This window comes from Triturus cristatus, chromosome 4_1 (genome assembly GCF_964204655.1).
Source record: "Triturus cristatus chromosome 4_1, aTriCri1.1, whole genome shotgun sequence".
NCBI lineage: Eukaryota > Metazoa > Chordata > Amphibia > Caudata > Salamandridae > Triturus > Triturus cristatus.
In genome coordinates, this window is record NC_140585.1 from 116845358 (window position 1) to 116861024 (window position 15667).

Below are 15667 nucleotides of genomic sequence, written 5' to 3' on the forward strand. Positions count from 1 at the left end.
ATCCTAATTTTAAGACTTTCTGTATTCACAGAAGGCATTTAGGAGTCCTAAAGTTAGGACTCCTAACTTTACTACTACTAAATTGTGAAAAATCCTAATTTTAAGACTTTCGGTATTCACAGAAGGCATTTAGGAGTCCTAAAGTTAGGAGTCCTAACTATACTACTACTAAACTGCGAAAAATTCTAATTTTAAGACTTTCGGTATTCACAGAAGGCATTTAGGAGTCCAAAAGTTAGGACTCCTAACTTCTGTGAATACCGAAATGAGTAAGTGCCTTCTGTGAATACCAAAATGAGTAAGTGCCTTCTGTGAATACCAAAATGGTAGTAAGTTTAGGATTTGGTCTTAAGTTAGTTCTGTGAATCGGGCCCTGCATTTTCTATTCCAGTTTCTGTGCCAACTTCTTCCTATTGGTCTGAGGACCCTATGCAGAGAAGGGCGAACCCCTTGCACTGGTAGGCCTAGCTGAGGTCACCATCAACACTAGTACATGCTCTACCTTTCACGTACACTGCACCCTGCCAAGGGGGGTACCTTTGGCCTTCTAGAGGGGTGTCCAATGTGTACAGAAAGGGAAGGGTTAGGCCTGGTCAGTGGGGACACTGGCCAGGTCAGCATGGCAGTTCACAGACTGCGTACAGGCACTGCGGTGGCAGGCCTGAGACCCCATTTTAGGGCTACTCATGTGGGTGGCACAATCAATGCTGCAGGCCCACTTGCAGCATTTGAATTACCAGCCCTGTCACACTTGGTGCACTTTACTAGGGACTTCCTGGTAACACAAATATGCCAATCATAGATAACCAATTACAATAAGAATTTACCTAGGGAGCACTTGCACTTTGACACTGATCAGCAGTGGCAAAGTGCACAAAGCATCTAAACCAGTAAAACGAAATCCAGCACAGCGTAAAAAATATAGGAGGTAGAGGCAAAAAGTCAGGGGAAACCACGCCAAAGATGCCAGGTCTAACAGTAAATACCAGAAAAGATTTTGCATTGGACTGCATCACAAAAGTGACGTAACCCTGATACAAAATGATAGTAAATGAGGGCCTTACTATTTCATAAATACGCATTACTTAATACAAAACTGTCCCAGTTGAACCTCACATATCCAGCCCAATGGGGGAAAGAGTTCAAACCTTCTCTCTCTCCAAAACAGTGGGGTGATACTGTCACACACATATACAATTTTTCTCGTCATGCCCAAGGTCAACAAAAAAAAATAGTAAACAGATAACACCATACACCTGTAACCTTGTACATGATTGATAGGTCATGATCAGCATTGCTGCCGGAGGCATTGCAGGGCAGAGGGCACAATACTTCATATACTTTGGGTGTGCCCTACAGCTCAAGAATTCTGGGGTGATATACGATGTATCATATTGAAAATGTAGGTGGAAATGGTGCCCAATGTTCCAACAACAATAATCGTAGACACCCCTGCAGCATATGGATACCCACTGAACTCTACCAAAGGGAAGAATGTTTCCCACTTGTTCCTAGCCGTCAAACAAATGATACTGAGCCTACGTGGCAACCCAATAGGGCTGAAAATAGAATTATGGCTCCAGCACCTCTTGTACTTACTGGCTTATGAGAAACAATCATACAAGATCAAAGGGAAGGCACGCAGATTTAACACAATTTGGAGCTGAGTGCTGTAAAAGTGAATGAGGACAAAAGAGGCCTCTATGCCCCATCAGGCTACATACTTGAGGACAGCTGGACTTTGACAAATACAAACTAGCTTAGCAATAGGCACATCAGGACACAGAGATGAAAAAGGTGACCCCTCTGGATTCACATATTATAAATGGTCACTGCGTTATTCAAGCAACCTACGACTAATTCAATTCAATTTTTCACAGGATCTAATACAGTCAGAGACTTCCACGTCTTTGCGATATTTCTGCGTGTTTGCGGAGATTTTTAACATTTTCGCGATAGTTTGCGAAAGTGTATTTCGCAAATTCCGCCCACCCCTAGTCGAGTGTCCCCTTACTTGTTTGGGCATCATATTAGAGGCTGCAAAATTCCTTTAGGCCATAATCACTCTCTCCTCATGTCTTCAAGTACGGACTCTGCTGCTTCCTCTTTATTAAAACATGTGTCATTACTTATGACCATGCCACTTCACCCCAAAGACTCTAACAGTAACAATAATAAGATGCAAAAAAGGATCCTACCTCTCCGATGAAGACACTCTTACCTCTAATACTAAAAGACGTAATGGAGGTAATGAAGCATTTAAAGCCTTTGTGGTGGAAACATACTCTACACTTCATCATATTGAATGGAAATAGTCAAGCCTGGATTCTAGGGTGTCTGAGGTAGAACAACAAATTTGTAACATCAAAGATATGACTGATAAGGTTGAGATGATGTCAAGGAAATTTCTCTTCTTGATCAACATACTGAAGCTTTGGAAAACCGTATTAGACACAACAATCTACTCATCTACCAAGTTCCTCAGGGTGCAGAGGGTTCTGACATGATTTCCTTCCTCAAAGTTCACATTTCAAAAATTGTTGGCCTGAAGGATGCAGCCGATCCTAATCTTAAAAGAGCACAGTGTGTTGGCCTAAACCTTCAACATCATCTTCATTGGACCGACCAAGAGACATTCTAGTTCTTTTTCTTCAGTACTCCGACCTGATGAGCGCCCTCTCTGTGGCTAAACAAAGAAAGCAAATGCTGTGGTCTGGCTGGAAAGTCTTTTTTTCACAGGATATGGCCAGAGCAATAGCTACTCCTTGGATAGAATCTCTTTCTCTATGTCATGCCCTACGTTCCATGAATGCTAAATATGGCCTGGTGCATCCTTGCCTATTGAGGGTTACTTACAAGGAGAAAACCTTGTCTTTTGAATCTCCAGAAGACTTTAAAAAATTCTTCTGTCTCCATAATGGAGATTAAATGGACCTTGGGAAATCATCATTTAATGTTACTCATGTTGGGGGCATGGCCTAACCGAGCTGCGAAATGCTGCTGGTTAAGCGAGCACCGCCGACCGCGCTATAATCCTCGTCCAATCCTATCAAACGAAGAGACATTGAGCATCTGGGGAAAGCTGACGAGGTGGTGATTCAACTGACCTGCATTCCGAAATTGGAACTTTGGAGATGTCCGGGGGTTGGCTGCCGACTAGCAGTACTGTGGGCCCTCTATCTGACGTGAGGAGCGCTCCGGGAACTCCAGCGACATCCGGGTCGGTGCTTGACCTGACTCTTCTCAGTCGGAACAGTGGTGAGATGGTGCTGCCTGGCGAGTTGACTCTTGCAGCAAATACACTGCCTCTGGCGGACTGCAGCCGGTCCTCCGGGCAATGCTGGAGCTGTGCCGCCATCTTGAAGTCAGCCGCGGTCAGCTCTGGGCACCTGTGGAGCATTGAGGCGGCCTGGGACCTGGTGGCAGTATCCAGGTGAGCGGCTACTGCAAGCCGCCGGTGACTCTCTTGTGCAAGCTCCTGCGCAGATGGCGAGACGTTTCCAGAGTGTGGATCCACGCCGCCATATTGAAGTCAGGCGCGGCCGGCTTTGTGCACGCGGGGAGCACTGTGGCGGCCTGGGACCTGGTATCAATGTCCTAGTGAGCAGCTGATTCATTGGCTGGCGCATCTCATGGGCAGGCTCCAGGGCAGATGGCAATACGATCCTGGAATGTGGGTTGGGGTAACGCTGGTGGTGGTGCCCCTAGAGGAGTGTACGCGGGGCCTGGAGCTCCCTGCCTACCATGGAGACCCCTCAGCGAGTGGCAGGCCTGGGGGATTTAGCTGCATTTCTGGGGCAGACGCTGTTGGGGTGTGGCCCGACCCTGCAACACACACTCCGGTACTGTGAATGGACCAGAGGTGCCCTAAGGTTGGTGGGCAATAGCTATACCCTAAATATACCGGTCACGTGTGCTGGGCCTGTTGACTGCTGGGCAGACGAGTGGCGGATTGGCTCATTGGGATCTCAGCCGTGCGCAGAGTCGATTTGATCTTGATACAGAGGGACCTGGGTGTCGGGACTCGGGACGTGCAGTATTCTAGAAGTACAAGACATAGGTCCAACTAAGGTGAAGATTACATGCTCCACTTGGCGCCATGGGTAAACAGGATGCAAAACATCCCAAATTCACCTTCAACAATAAAAGGCATACAAGGCTGACGGAAGCTGAGGGGGAAGTAGACTCAATCTATGCCGCAGTCTGAGGAACAAGGAGATGAACTGCACATGTTGCTTCTTGAAATGACATCTAGTCTAAAAACAATAGAAACTAAGCTGGATATCCTCACCTCCCAACTATAAGCAGTCAAAAAACAAGTGGACACACATGAGACTAGATGCGCTTGAGAATCGGAGCTCTGAAAATCATGAACTTCAAGTGGAAACCAGAGAGCAATTGCTGCAGATGGATAATGTTGTCCCTCTCATTAGGCCAAAGAATGATGATTTGGAGGCCAGATCTTGGAGGAACAACCTCCGTATCACCGGGATTCCCAACAAAACTGCCATTGTCAAGATGGAGACCTATGACTGAACTCTTGAGTAATCTCTTTGGCACTGGCTTATCTGCGGTGTTCGCGGTTGAGAGGGCAAACCAGGTGCTGGTACCCAGGTCGCCCATCAGAGCAACACCCAGGCCGATTTGAGCTAAACTGTTAAATTATCAAGACCGCGACTCAATATCAATAATAGACTATAAGTGAAATCCCCCTCCTTCTACACAGACTTTCCTACCAGGAAAGCCAATTCTGATTCAGGCCAAGATCCCCTATGCCCTGCTTTATCCTGCAAAACTCAAGGTGACACTTGACGGAACAGCACACATGTTCACAAATGCTAAATCAACGTTGAAATTTGCTAAACATGTGGGAGGAAAGAAAAACGTAAGCAGGTTGCTTGCTGGCCATACCTCTGAAGCTGGGCTAAGCGATAATGATTAACCTCTATTTTCACTTGTTATTCAATGCTGACTCAAATCTGTACCTTTATATGTCACCAGTTGTAAGTTGTTTTGGCAGAGGAGGATAGCTCATGTTGAAGGCTGTGATGTAATGCTACACTCAGGATGGAGGCCGGGACGCGCACACTGGTCCTTCCCTGTGTTTCATTGTGATGACTCTTCATTATAAGCACGGCCACCCTGCCTTTGGCAGGGTAGTATGCCGGAGAGCCCACGCCCCCCACGCCCCTCAGGGATAGCCCCTCAGGGATAGCTCCCAAAGACTGCTTCTGAATCTATATGGGGTGTTCTATGTTGTTTTTGTCTGTTGGGTGAGATGGTATTGCACATCCTGGGTGGGGGTGGGCAGGTAAAGATTATGTTAATTTGTCAGGCTGGAAACAGATTTGCACCACACACAACAGAGTAGACAAGACACATCCAACTACAGATGCACGCAGAGCGAAGAGGAAAATGGGGACACAAGACAGCAATGCACAGGCAACCGAAGAGATCTGGCATTGGACGTGGGGGTTCAGGACCTCGCACAGTCATCAACAGATAAGCCATGTTGACACTGAACCTATTAAGATGGAACATCCGGTATTTAAACAACCATAGGAAGGCCAGACTGGTACATGCATATCTATTCAGACACCACATAGACATCTGCTTTTTACAGGAGACTCATTTGAACTGCAATCCATCCACTAGGCTACAACATAAACTTTGGGGACAAATATACTCAGCCGTTTATTCTAATTATCTGAGGGGAGTGGCTGTGCTGATTAGGCAGGGCCTCGACTGGAAAATATGTGAGTCATTTGTATGGGTGAAAATTAAATCCACAAGTTGCGACACTGTTATCTGGGAGGGGACTTCAATGTTGTGCTTGATGATGCCCAGGATAGGAGGGGACTGTCCTGCTCACCACACCCAAACTCTAGTAACGCGCTTAATGCCATTATATCAGATGGCCTACTTACGGACTTCTGGAGAAGGTCTAACCCGAACATACTGGAAGGCACATGTATAACAGACCACCATAAGGCCTGGTCCAGGCTAGACTTCTGGTTGCTATCCAGGGATGCAGTGATGTGGTTGCGGGAGGTTTGCCATCTTCCCAGAACCCTGTCGGACCATGCTCCGTACCTCCTGTTGGTGTCCATGTCTAATGCGCCCAGCAGACTGTACTCCTGGAGTCTCCCCCCAAATGCCTTACTGGATGAACCATTCAAAGAAGAGATTAGAGGATCATTGACAAATATTTCCTGTTAAACACTGGCACGGTCAAGACACAGGCATCCCTCTGGGAAGCGTGTAAAGTAGTTATTAGAGGCAAATGTATCAGGCGCAAGGCTGGGGTCTTGAAGGCAATCAGGAATACACTTGCATCCCTTGAAACACGCATTAGGAACCCTGATTTACTGGTCCAACTTAAGGAAAGTCTGCTGGAGTTTGAGGAGGAGGCACATCGTGGTGACAGACCAGATGGTATGAGGAAGGGGACAGGCCAGGTAAGACTCTTGCAAACATATTACGAGCCCCACGTAATGTCGCATATGTCACGGAGATTAGGGGAGAAGATCATTCCCTGCTCAGGGACCCACCCAAGATCCTAGACAGATTCACTCAATTCTATTCTAATTTATATTCGACCACACAACAAATACATCCAGACTGCCTACAACCTTTCCTGGAATCCCTAGAACTCCTGTGGCTGAGCAGGGGGCATAGGGAATAAATGGATAATCTGTTCACTGTGGAAGACGTTACACAAGTCATTCTGGGTCTTCCCTCTGACAAAGTCCCGGGCTCTGATGGTCTGACCACAGTATTTTATAAAACCTATGTCGAGGAGCCTTGCACCTCATTGCAGTCTTTGAAGAAGTGCAGATTAACAGGATTCTCCGACCTCAATGCGGGAAGCTATTATTATCATGTTGCTTAATCCTGGGAAACCCAGCGGCGAAGTAGACTCATACAGACCACTATCTCTTATAAATGTGGACATCAATATTTTAGCGAAACTACTTGCAAGTAGGCTAGAACCTCTACTCCCACTAATTGCATGCCCTGATCAGTCGGGATTCATACCGGACAGATCGACGGCACATAATCTCTGCACTTTTTTTACTGTCCTTCACTATCTCCACCCCAACATGAAAGTAGTCACTATAAACTGGGAAAAATCCACCATCTTCCCGCTTACAGATGCCAAAACCCCGTTCCCTGTTGAGTACCCTCTGCAGTGGCCCAACAGCCCGATAAAATATTTGGCTATATGGCTCAGCTGGGATGTGCAAGAAATCTGGGCGATGAACTTCGGGAGAACCAGTTCATGGCTGGAAGGAAAAGTAAATGCCTTGGCTAGGCTACCCCTCTCCCTGACTGGGATGATAGCAGTGGCTAAGATAGTGGTCCTACCTACATTTTTATAATTATTTGTTAACATCCCGATCCCACTCACACAGATCGTCTTTAGCAAACTCCGATTATTATTAATAGCCCTGGAATGGGCAAGCGTGGATTTCATGGGAGTTGCTAACACTACCACTAACTCAGGGAGCAATGGGCGCCCCGGACTTTCAACTATAGGCCTTTTGTGCACAAGCACAATTTCTAAATTTCCGGGTGCACCCTGTCCCGTTCAAGCCGCACACTACTGTGGAGATGAACGTGGCAGCACTGGTTCCCCTCCAAGTGGCGATATACCAGGCATACAAACGACCGCAAGAAGGTGTTGACATGGTCGAGACCATGAGGTGGGCATGGGAGAAGCTCCGTGACAGAGCCAAACTGTCAATATTGTATGCACCCTAAATCCCTATAGCAAACAACCCCATGCTTCCTGTGAGGGAGCCAGCAGATCCATAGCTAGTGATATGGGCATGCATACCTTCGCGGATCTTTATCCTGATGAAAGTTTCAGAGCCCCAATGGCAAAAACAACCGGGAGGGCTGGATTATTCCCGGTGCTCTTCCTCTATTGCAGACTAAGATCCACCTGCAAGCAAATACATGGGACCTTCCCAAGTCCTCCACCCACATTGCTGGCACTTGAAAATATTATTTAGACGGCTTCTCCTCCTAGGCTCATCACACTCCTGCACAGTAATATGCAGAATTCTGCTCCCATCACCACGCCGAAAGCACTACAGGACTGGAACTCAGACTTACAACCACCCTTGACTGAAGACCAGTGGGTATTCTGCTGTGGTCAGCTTACTGCTTTATCACCCAATTAAAAACTATGTTTATTTCATTTTAAATTCCTCCATCGCTTTTGATAGAACACCTATCCAGTTGCATAGAATGGGGGTCAAGACAGACGATATATGCTGGAGGTGTGGATTTGGCCTGGCCATATTCATTCACATGGCATGGTATTGCCCTGGGCTGGCTACATTCTGGGCTAAGATCTTTAATACAATTCATGATATAATCAATACACCAGCGGAACCTGAGCCTCATATTGGCCTACTGGGATATGTGAGAGACACGCCGGCGGAGCACAGAAAATTGCACGCCATGCTATTGCTCTTTGCTAAACGTAGGGTAGCCTTACACTGGGGCAGGAGGGTGGTCCCAAGGATGAAGTATTGAATACGTGATGTCATATTTGGTCATACACAATTAACGATGTTCTGGGAGCTAATGTCAATTGCATCTAGGCCAATTGATATTTGGGAGCCATTTCTATCATGGGACCGTTCACAGCAGGATGAGGGGGAGGAACAGGTGGTTTAGACGAGGCCGCAAGTCACAGGGTTGAACATCCCAGAGATTAAGCCTATCTGTGACGGGTGTCAGTTAAGCGTAACATTAACAAATTAGACATCTGCCTCCATGATACGCAGCGTGTGCCTCTTAGCCCCCCCCACACAAGAGGGATAGTTTCACTTCCAGCTCCTGGCCATACCTTTCATGGTTGTAACAAAGGCTGTACTGTCCTGTACAAGATATTGTTTGTGCTGTATCTGTGCTGCTCTGTACATCTGTAAACGCTACGCCTGCCTCCTGTATTGCTTTCATTTACATTGATCTGTATCCAATGCCTTATGTTGTGTCTGCTGTACCGTAAAATTCAAAAAACACAGATAAGGAAAAAATGTTACACATGTTCTGCTTTATCTTTTTCTTGTTACAGGTATGGGAAGCATCCTTTAAGGCCCAGTCACAACAACGAAATGCATTTACAATGCAGCCACTAGCCCGTCTGCAATGTTGCCATGCGTTCCTTTACTATGCAAGTTGTTACAACTACTTGCTGTTGGCATGCGTTGTTGAACCAGAGTTCACATTTTAAGTCCAACACCTTCCCTACTGTTGTGTTGAGTGGAGTTGGAATAGTAATTGATACTATTCTAAAGTCTAGCGCGCCATAAAGAAAGTTATTTTTAAATACTTGCGTGGTAAAGTAGCAGGTGGTAACGTCGCAGTCGGGGTAGTGACTGCTTTGTAAAGGCATGCGGGACAATTGTGTGAGGCGTTCCATCATACAAACAGAGGTCAGGGGTCAGATTTGTTGTCCAATACGAGGGTTCAGTATACTATGGAGTGTATACGTTAGTGAATCAGTGAGTGAGCGAGTGAGCTTGGGGGTGAGTATGGGAATAGGGAAGTGAGTGAGGAGGGAGTGGGTTTGTTAATGAGTAAGTGAGTGAGTTAGTGAATGTGCCAGTGTGTTAGGGAGTAAACCACAAAGAGTCTGCCTGGATGTAAAATAATTAGGTTAAGCTTAGGTGAGGGTTTCAATTTTGGTGTATGGTAAAGTAAAGGTTTTGTATTAGGTTGTAATTAGCTGGAAAAACTTCACAAATGGATACTTTGCTCTTTGTAAGCATTAAATAAGGTTAATTGCTGTGGAATCTTTCCTATGAATAGCCATGGAAGAAAAAAGAGTTTGGATTTTTTTTCTACTTTCTAGAAGACATATCGGCATGAACCTGTGGTGTTGATAGCTGTTAAAACACATGGCCATTTCACTGAGCCAGATATGCACATCACAGAAGCGTTGAAAGAACACACGTTCAAGCACATGATAGGGAAGAACAAATAGAAGAGGAATTATGATGCCTTCTAGCGTCTTTCTAGCGTCCCCACCTGATCAGCTGGGTAGTCTGAGATGACAGTGTGTGTCTTATTGAAAATGTGCGTCTTGTTTATTTGTCACTGACCCTCATCATCAGTTACAGTCTTATATAAGCCAGGGCCCCTGGCACAGTGAGAACTGCGGAGAGAGCCCAGGACAGTAGACGACAACCACAAGACACCCACAGGTGAGCGCTAACAGGGGGGCTCTGGCAGCAAGACAGTGTGACTAGGAACAGTGTCCCTTGAGGTAAGCAAAGCACAGGCTGATGCGCTGCTTCATGGACAGGAAAACCCCACCAAAAGCTTTTTGAAGTACTGTGAGTGGCCTGGCCATGTATCAAACTTAATACTAACTGCACTTAGGTACATACATTGCACCGACTCCAGACAGTGAACTTCCCTGCTGTGATAGTCCCTTTGAGGAGCACTGTCAGGGGCAACCCATTGTAATTACCATAATATAATTACTGTTAAAGGAATTATAATGACCCACCCCTAACAGTGAAGGGCGGAACTCATGTCTAGAAGTTTAGACTTAGGACTACTAAATTGAGAAAAATCCTAATTTTAAGAATTTCGGTATTCACAGAAGGCATTTAGGAGTCCTAAAGTTAGGAGTCCTAACTATACTACTACTAAACTGCGAAAAATCCTAATTTTAAGACTTTCGGTAGTCACAGAAGGCATTTAGGAGTCCTAAAGTTAGGAGTCCTAAACTTAGGACTACTAAATTGAGAAAAATCCTAATTTTAAGAATTTCGGTATTCACAGAAGGCATTTAGGAGTCCTAAAGTTAGGAGTCCTAACTATACTACTACTAAACTGCGAAACATCCTAATTTTAAGACTTTCGGTAGTCACAGAAGGCATTTAGGAGTCCTAAAGTTAGGACTACTAACTTCTGTGAATACCGAAATGAGTAAGTGCCTTCTGTGAATACCAAAATGAGTAAGTGCCTTCTGTGAATACCAAAATGGTAGTAAGTTTAGGATTTTGTCTTAAGTTAGTTCTGTGAATCGGGCCCTGCATTTTGTTTTACTTCCACCTTGTAAATATTTTGACAACTGTTTATCTCCTTCACACGTATTTACACAGAAACATAATTGCAACTGGAATAAATTATCATTGCTCTGTAAGCTCTGCAGAGAGGCCAAGGATTGGATGACCATGAATTCCGAACATCTATTTGACCCATTGACAGGCACTGTGAGAGGCTTGCACTGCCTTCAGTCTCAGCTCAGGTGCTGTCAATAATGGCAAGATTAAGTAAATAGTGACAGAAACAGGGAATTGATGTTCTTAACGTTTTTTGCATTAAATTCTTCAGAAATCGATTTGTGTATTTGCCATTGAAGGTAAGGACAAGAATAGAAGGGCCGGTTCAATGTCCCTTTAAATGGTTCACTGAGACACATAGATCTAAAAAATATCGATGTTAAAAATATTGAGTAAAACTTATAGCCAACAAAAATATTGACTCCTATACTTGACATAAACATGTAAGAACAAAAATATTAACTAAAAATATTGATGTAAAAAATATAGATGTATAAAATATAGACTTTTATTTGAATATAAAATAAAACAATTATATTAAATATTAAATATAATGCTAACAAGATAAAAACATAATTTATATACATTTTAATAAAATATAACAAATAAACATAATAAAAAAATAATCGCCCGAAATTTTCTTCCCCCGCCACCGATTTCCCATGCCATATTAGTATGGCGGGGGGGGGACCCCGGCACACAGAAAGACCATCCGCCGGTTTTCCGCCGGTCGACCAGTCGACTGGGCGGAAAAGGGGCTGGATATGGTGGCGGTGTCTGCTAGACAGCGCCATCCATATTAGAATGGGTGGCAGAGCAGGGCTTTCCATGGCGGAGACCCCGCCATGGAAATCCAGCTGGAGTTTGCTTTTAGTGGCCCGTTGCGGGCCCCCAGGGTATTGCGGGGTGGGGGGTGCACATGGGGGTACCTGTCATGTACAAGGTGGCAGGCACCACGCGGTTCCGGTTACCTTGTGCATGACAATGCAAAACGTGCATTCCTAGCATTGTGGCAGGCGTTGCTGTGAGCACCGCCCACCACAATGCTGTGAATCGGGGATGCTACCGCTGCGGTGGCATCATAATTGCCAGTGCGGGACCGCCGCACCACTGGCGGAAGGTCCCAGCACCGCTAGGGTGGCGGGCGGACAAAAGTCCACCCGCCATCCTAATTGGCTCAATAGTATTGATTTAAAATATAAAAATGCAAAATTCTAAAATAAATGAAAACATTAAACTATCAGAAAAATATTTAAACTTAAATTTCACAATACAATTAGTGCAACAGTAGGGAAAGTGGTGGATAGCGGAGAGGTAAAAATTACTATTCCCACTCAAGTGAGTGTTAAATTAGGGTAGTGTTGGATAGCGGAGGAAGTAAATCTACTATTCCAACTCCAGTGAGTGCAACTTTAGGGAAAGTGTTGGATAGCGGAGGGGTAAAAATTACTATTCCCCCTCCAGTGAGAGCAACATTAGGGAAAGTGTTTGATAGTGGAGGGGAAAAAATTACTATTCCCACTCCAAAGAGTGTAGAGTGTAGCAGTAGGGAAAGTGTTGGATAGCGGAGGGTTAAAAGTTACTATTCCCACTTCACCGAGTGCAACAGTAAGATAAGTGTTGAATAGCGGAGAGATAAAAATTACTATTCCCACTCCAGTGAGTGCACCAGTAGGGAAAGTGCTGGATAGCGAAGGGGTAAACATTACCATTCCCACTCCAGTTAGTGCAACAGTAAGGAAAGTGTTGGATAGCGGAGGGGTTAAAATTACTATTCCAACTCGAGTGAATGCAACAATAAGGAAAGTGTTGGATAGCAGAGGGGTAAAATGTACTATTCCCACTCCAGTGAGAGCAACAGTAGGGAAAGTGTTGGATAGCGGAGAGGTAAACATTACTATCCCAACAACAGTTTGTGCAACAGTAGGGAAAATGCTGGATAGCGGAGGGGTAAACATTACTATTCCCAATCCAGTGAGTGCAACAGTTGGGAAAGTACTCAATAGCGGAAGGGGTATAAATTACTATTCCCACTCCAGTGAATGCAACAGATGGAAAGTGCTGGATAGCGGAGAGGTCAAAATTACTATTCCCACTCCAGTGAGTGCAACTTTAAGGAAAGTGTTGGATAGCAGAGAAACAAAAATTACTATTCACAGTGGAACAGGTAAAAAAGTGTATATATTGAAAAATTTTAAAAAATCACAAAAATTAATAAACAATATTTCAAAAATCATATATAAAATAAAATAATAAATACATTTATTAAAACAATCTTTTAAACTAGAAAATATTTACAAACACGTTTTTATTACAACATAAATGTATTTATTTTATTTCCTAGCCTATAAAACTATACCAATAATAAAACACTTAAAGTATTAAAACGGAATTGAAACTTATTTTTAAATTAAAAACTATTACTGTTAACTAATAATTAAATAATTAAAATGTATTTAATACCCATCCTTTACCCCTTCAAAAGTAAAAACAACACACAATAAACAATTACCCAAAATAATGACTAAATAATTAACATTCATTAACAACTATATATTAATTTAACACAAACGGCTTCCCACCTTTTACTCCTATCAACAGCACAACACACGCATTAAAATTAATTACACAATTTCCATAATTAATTACTGAAAAGTGAATTAATGACCAATTAACTGTAATTAACAACCAATTATTAATTCATAAATTATAAATATATTACTTATATACCCTATAAACACACCTAAAAATACTTACAGAATTACCATATTAATTACCAATTAATTAATTAACAACCAATTATTATTTAATTAATAATAAATTGATTTACACGTTTAACACTATAACAACTCCATTAACCATATATTAATAAATAAAAAAATAATCAATACATTTAATACAATTAAATTACTTTCCACCCTATTCCCCTCTAAACCCACAACCTGCTACGGAACTAAAACCACAAAATTCAAATTAAAAAAAATTAACAATTACTAAAAATGTAACACATATATCAAAAATAGAAAGAATTCCAATACAAAAAAATAGATCACATACATATAAAATATATACTAAAATACATAACATTACTAAAAAAACTATATTTTTAACAGCTATATTTTTGCAAATGATATTAAACACTTCCATATTTTTTAAATCGATATTACTTACCTTATGTCAATACTCTTGACCGCGATATTCTTGCTGTTGATATTTCTGAACCATGATATTAATGACTCGATATTTGTGCAACTCGATATTTTTTAGTCGATATTCTGTTTCTGCACCCTTTTTAATTACCACTGGGTGTGAGGGCGGTAAGGGTCCCATCCACTCAAAGTCCTGGTTTCAAATACAAAGTTACCTGAGGAGCTTGGGGTCTCCTCCAGGCATGGGTCACACTTCTAGCCTGCTTAGAGAACACAGTGAGAAATTAATCAGTTTGGTCTTGTTTGGCAAATACCAGGCATGTGAATCGTCCAACCTTCATGTGTAATGCACACCCAGTTATGTAAGAATGAGAGGGTCACCCTGCAAGGCACACAGAGGACAAGGGGCTGCTCTAAGCCCGTTTATTTAATGGAATGACCCCTACTAAAATAATGTGGTAGTTTCTGAAACTGTCTCTTACCCGAAGGTGTCTCATAGGAAGGAAGGATTACAGTGAAGTCCATTGTTATTACTTTCTTTGTGACAGCAGACCATTCTAGGCCCAGAACCTTCAGGGCCCTGGATGCGCATGCGTTTCCAATTGACTCCATGCGTATCAGGGTCCACCTCACGCTCTCAAAACGTGTCCCTCCCCATTAAGACAAATAGTCCTCACTTTAGCTCTATTCCATTTGCAAGGTAAGATTCATCTGTTATTGGTGAGTGAATGGGAGCAGGAGTGACAGATGGAAAGTATCTTAAATAATTACTGTCTTTTATCTTCCAAACTGAGAACCTTGAAAGGAAGGCACTCTGTATAAAAACATTCTATTTATTTTCTTTTTGTAAATTTCTGAACTCAGAACTGGGGTATTTCATCTCACTCCTTTCTCAAGAGTTTAAGGAACTGACGTGCCCTAGCTACCTTATATTACTTCGCCTGACTGACCCAATATCCACACCATCAGGGATGGGCTCATTTTGTCATCATTACCATTTTTGATTATGTGTTCAGTGCCCATGGGGGAGAGGGGAGCATGGGAGCAGGGTGGTATTTGGGGTTTGGTTAAAAATTGCTTGGTAAGCTCGGGAGTGCACCCTTGTGCGATCTCGTCTATGTCATTGACTTGTGCTATCTTTGCATGGCGACAATAAAGACAAATTTGAACATAAAGTGCTGAAGTCATTCAATTTTTGCACTCTACAGTGTTACCTGGTTTTATTGCCCATGCTCATTTTTAGGTCTTGGCTAGGCAGTGCATGCGCTGTCTCTTCAAGACTATTGTTAGCTTATATTGGGTATTGATCCCACCTATTATTCACTTTTGGTTAGCGTTCTTCTCACTGTCATTTCCTTGCTTCTTATTGGTTATCAGCTATAGGCGTCCTACCTCCTTGTGTGTATATTCACGTCCCCCCCGGGA

At 43.3% G+C, this 15667-nt stretch overlaps 1 long non-coding RNA gene across 1 annotated transcript in view; it reads left to right on the forward strand.

The window, feature by feature from the left end:
- The first annotated feature begins 10173 nt into the window (after positions 1-10173).
- LOC146844086 (uncharacterized) overlaps positions 10174-15667 on the forward strand; it is a 53954-nt gene continuing 48460 nt past the window's right edge. The window contains exon 1 of the long non-coding RNA XR_014981130.1: positions 10174-10223. This is a non-coding gene — a long non-coding RNA (uncharacterized LOC146844086). The remainder of the gene's footprint in view (positions 10224-15667) is intronic.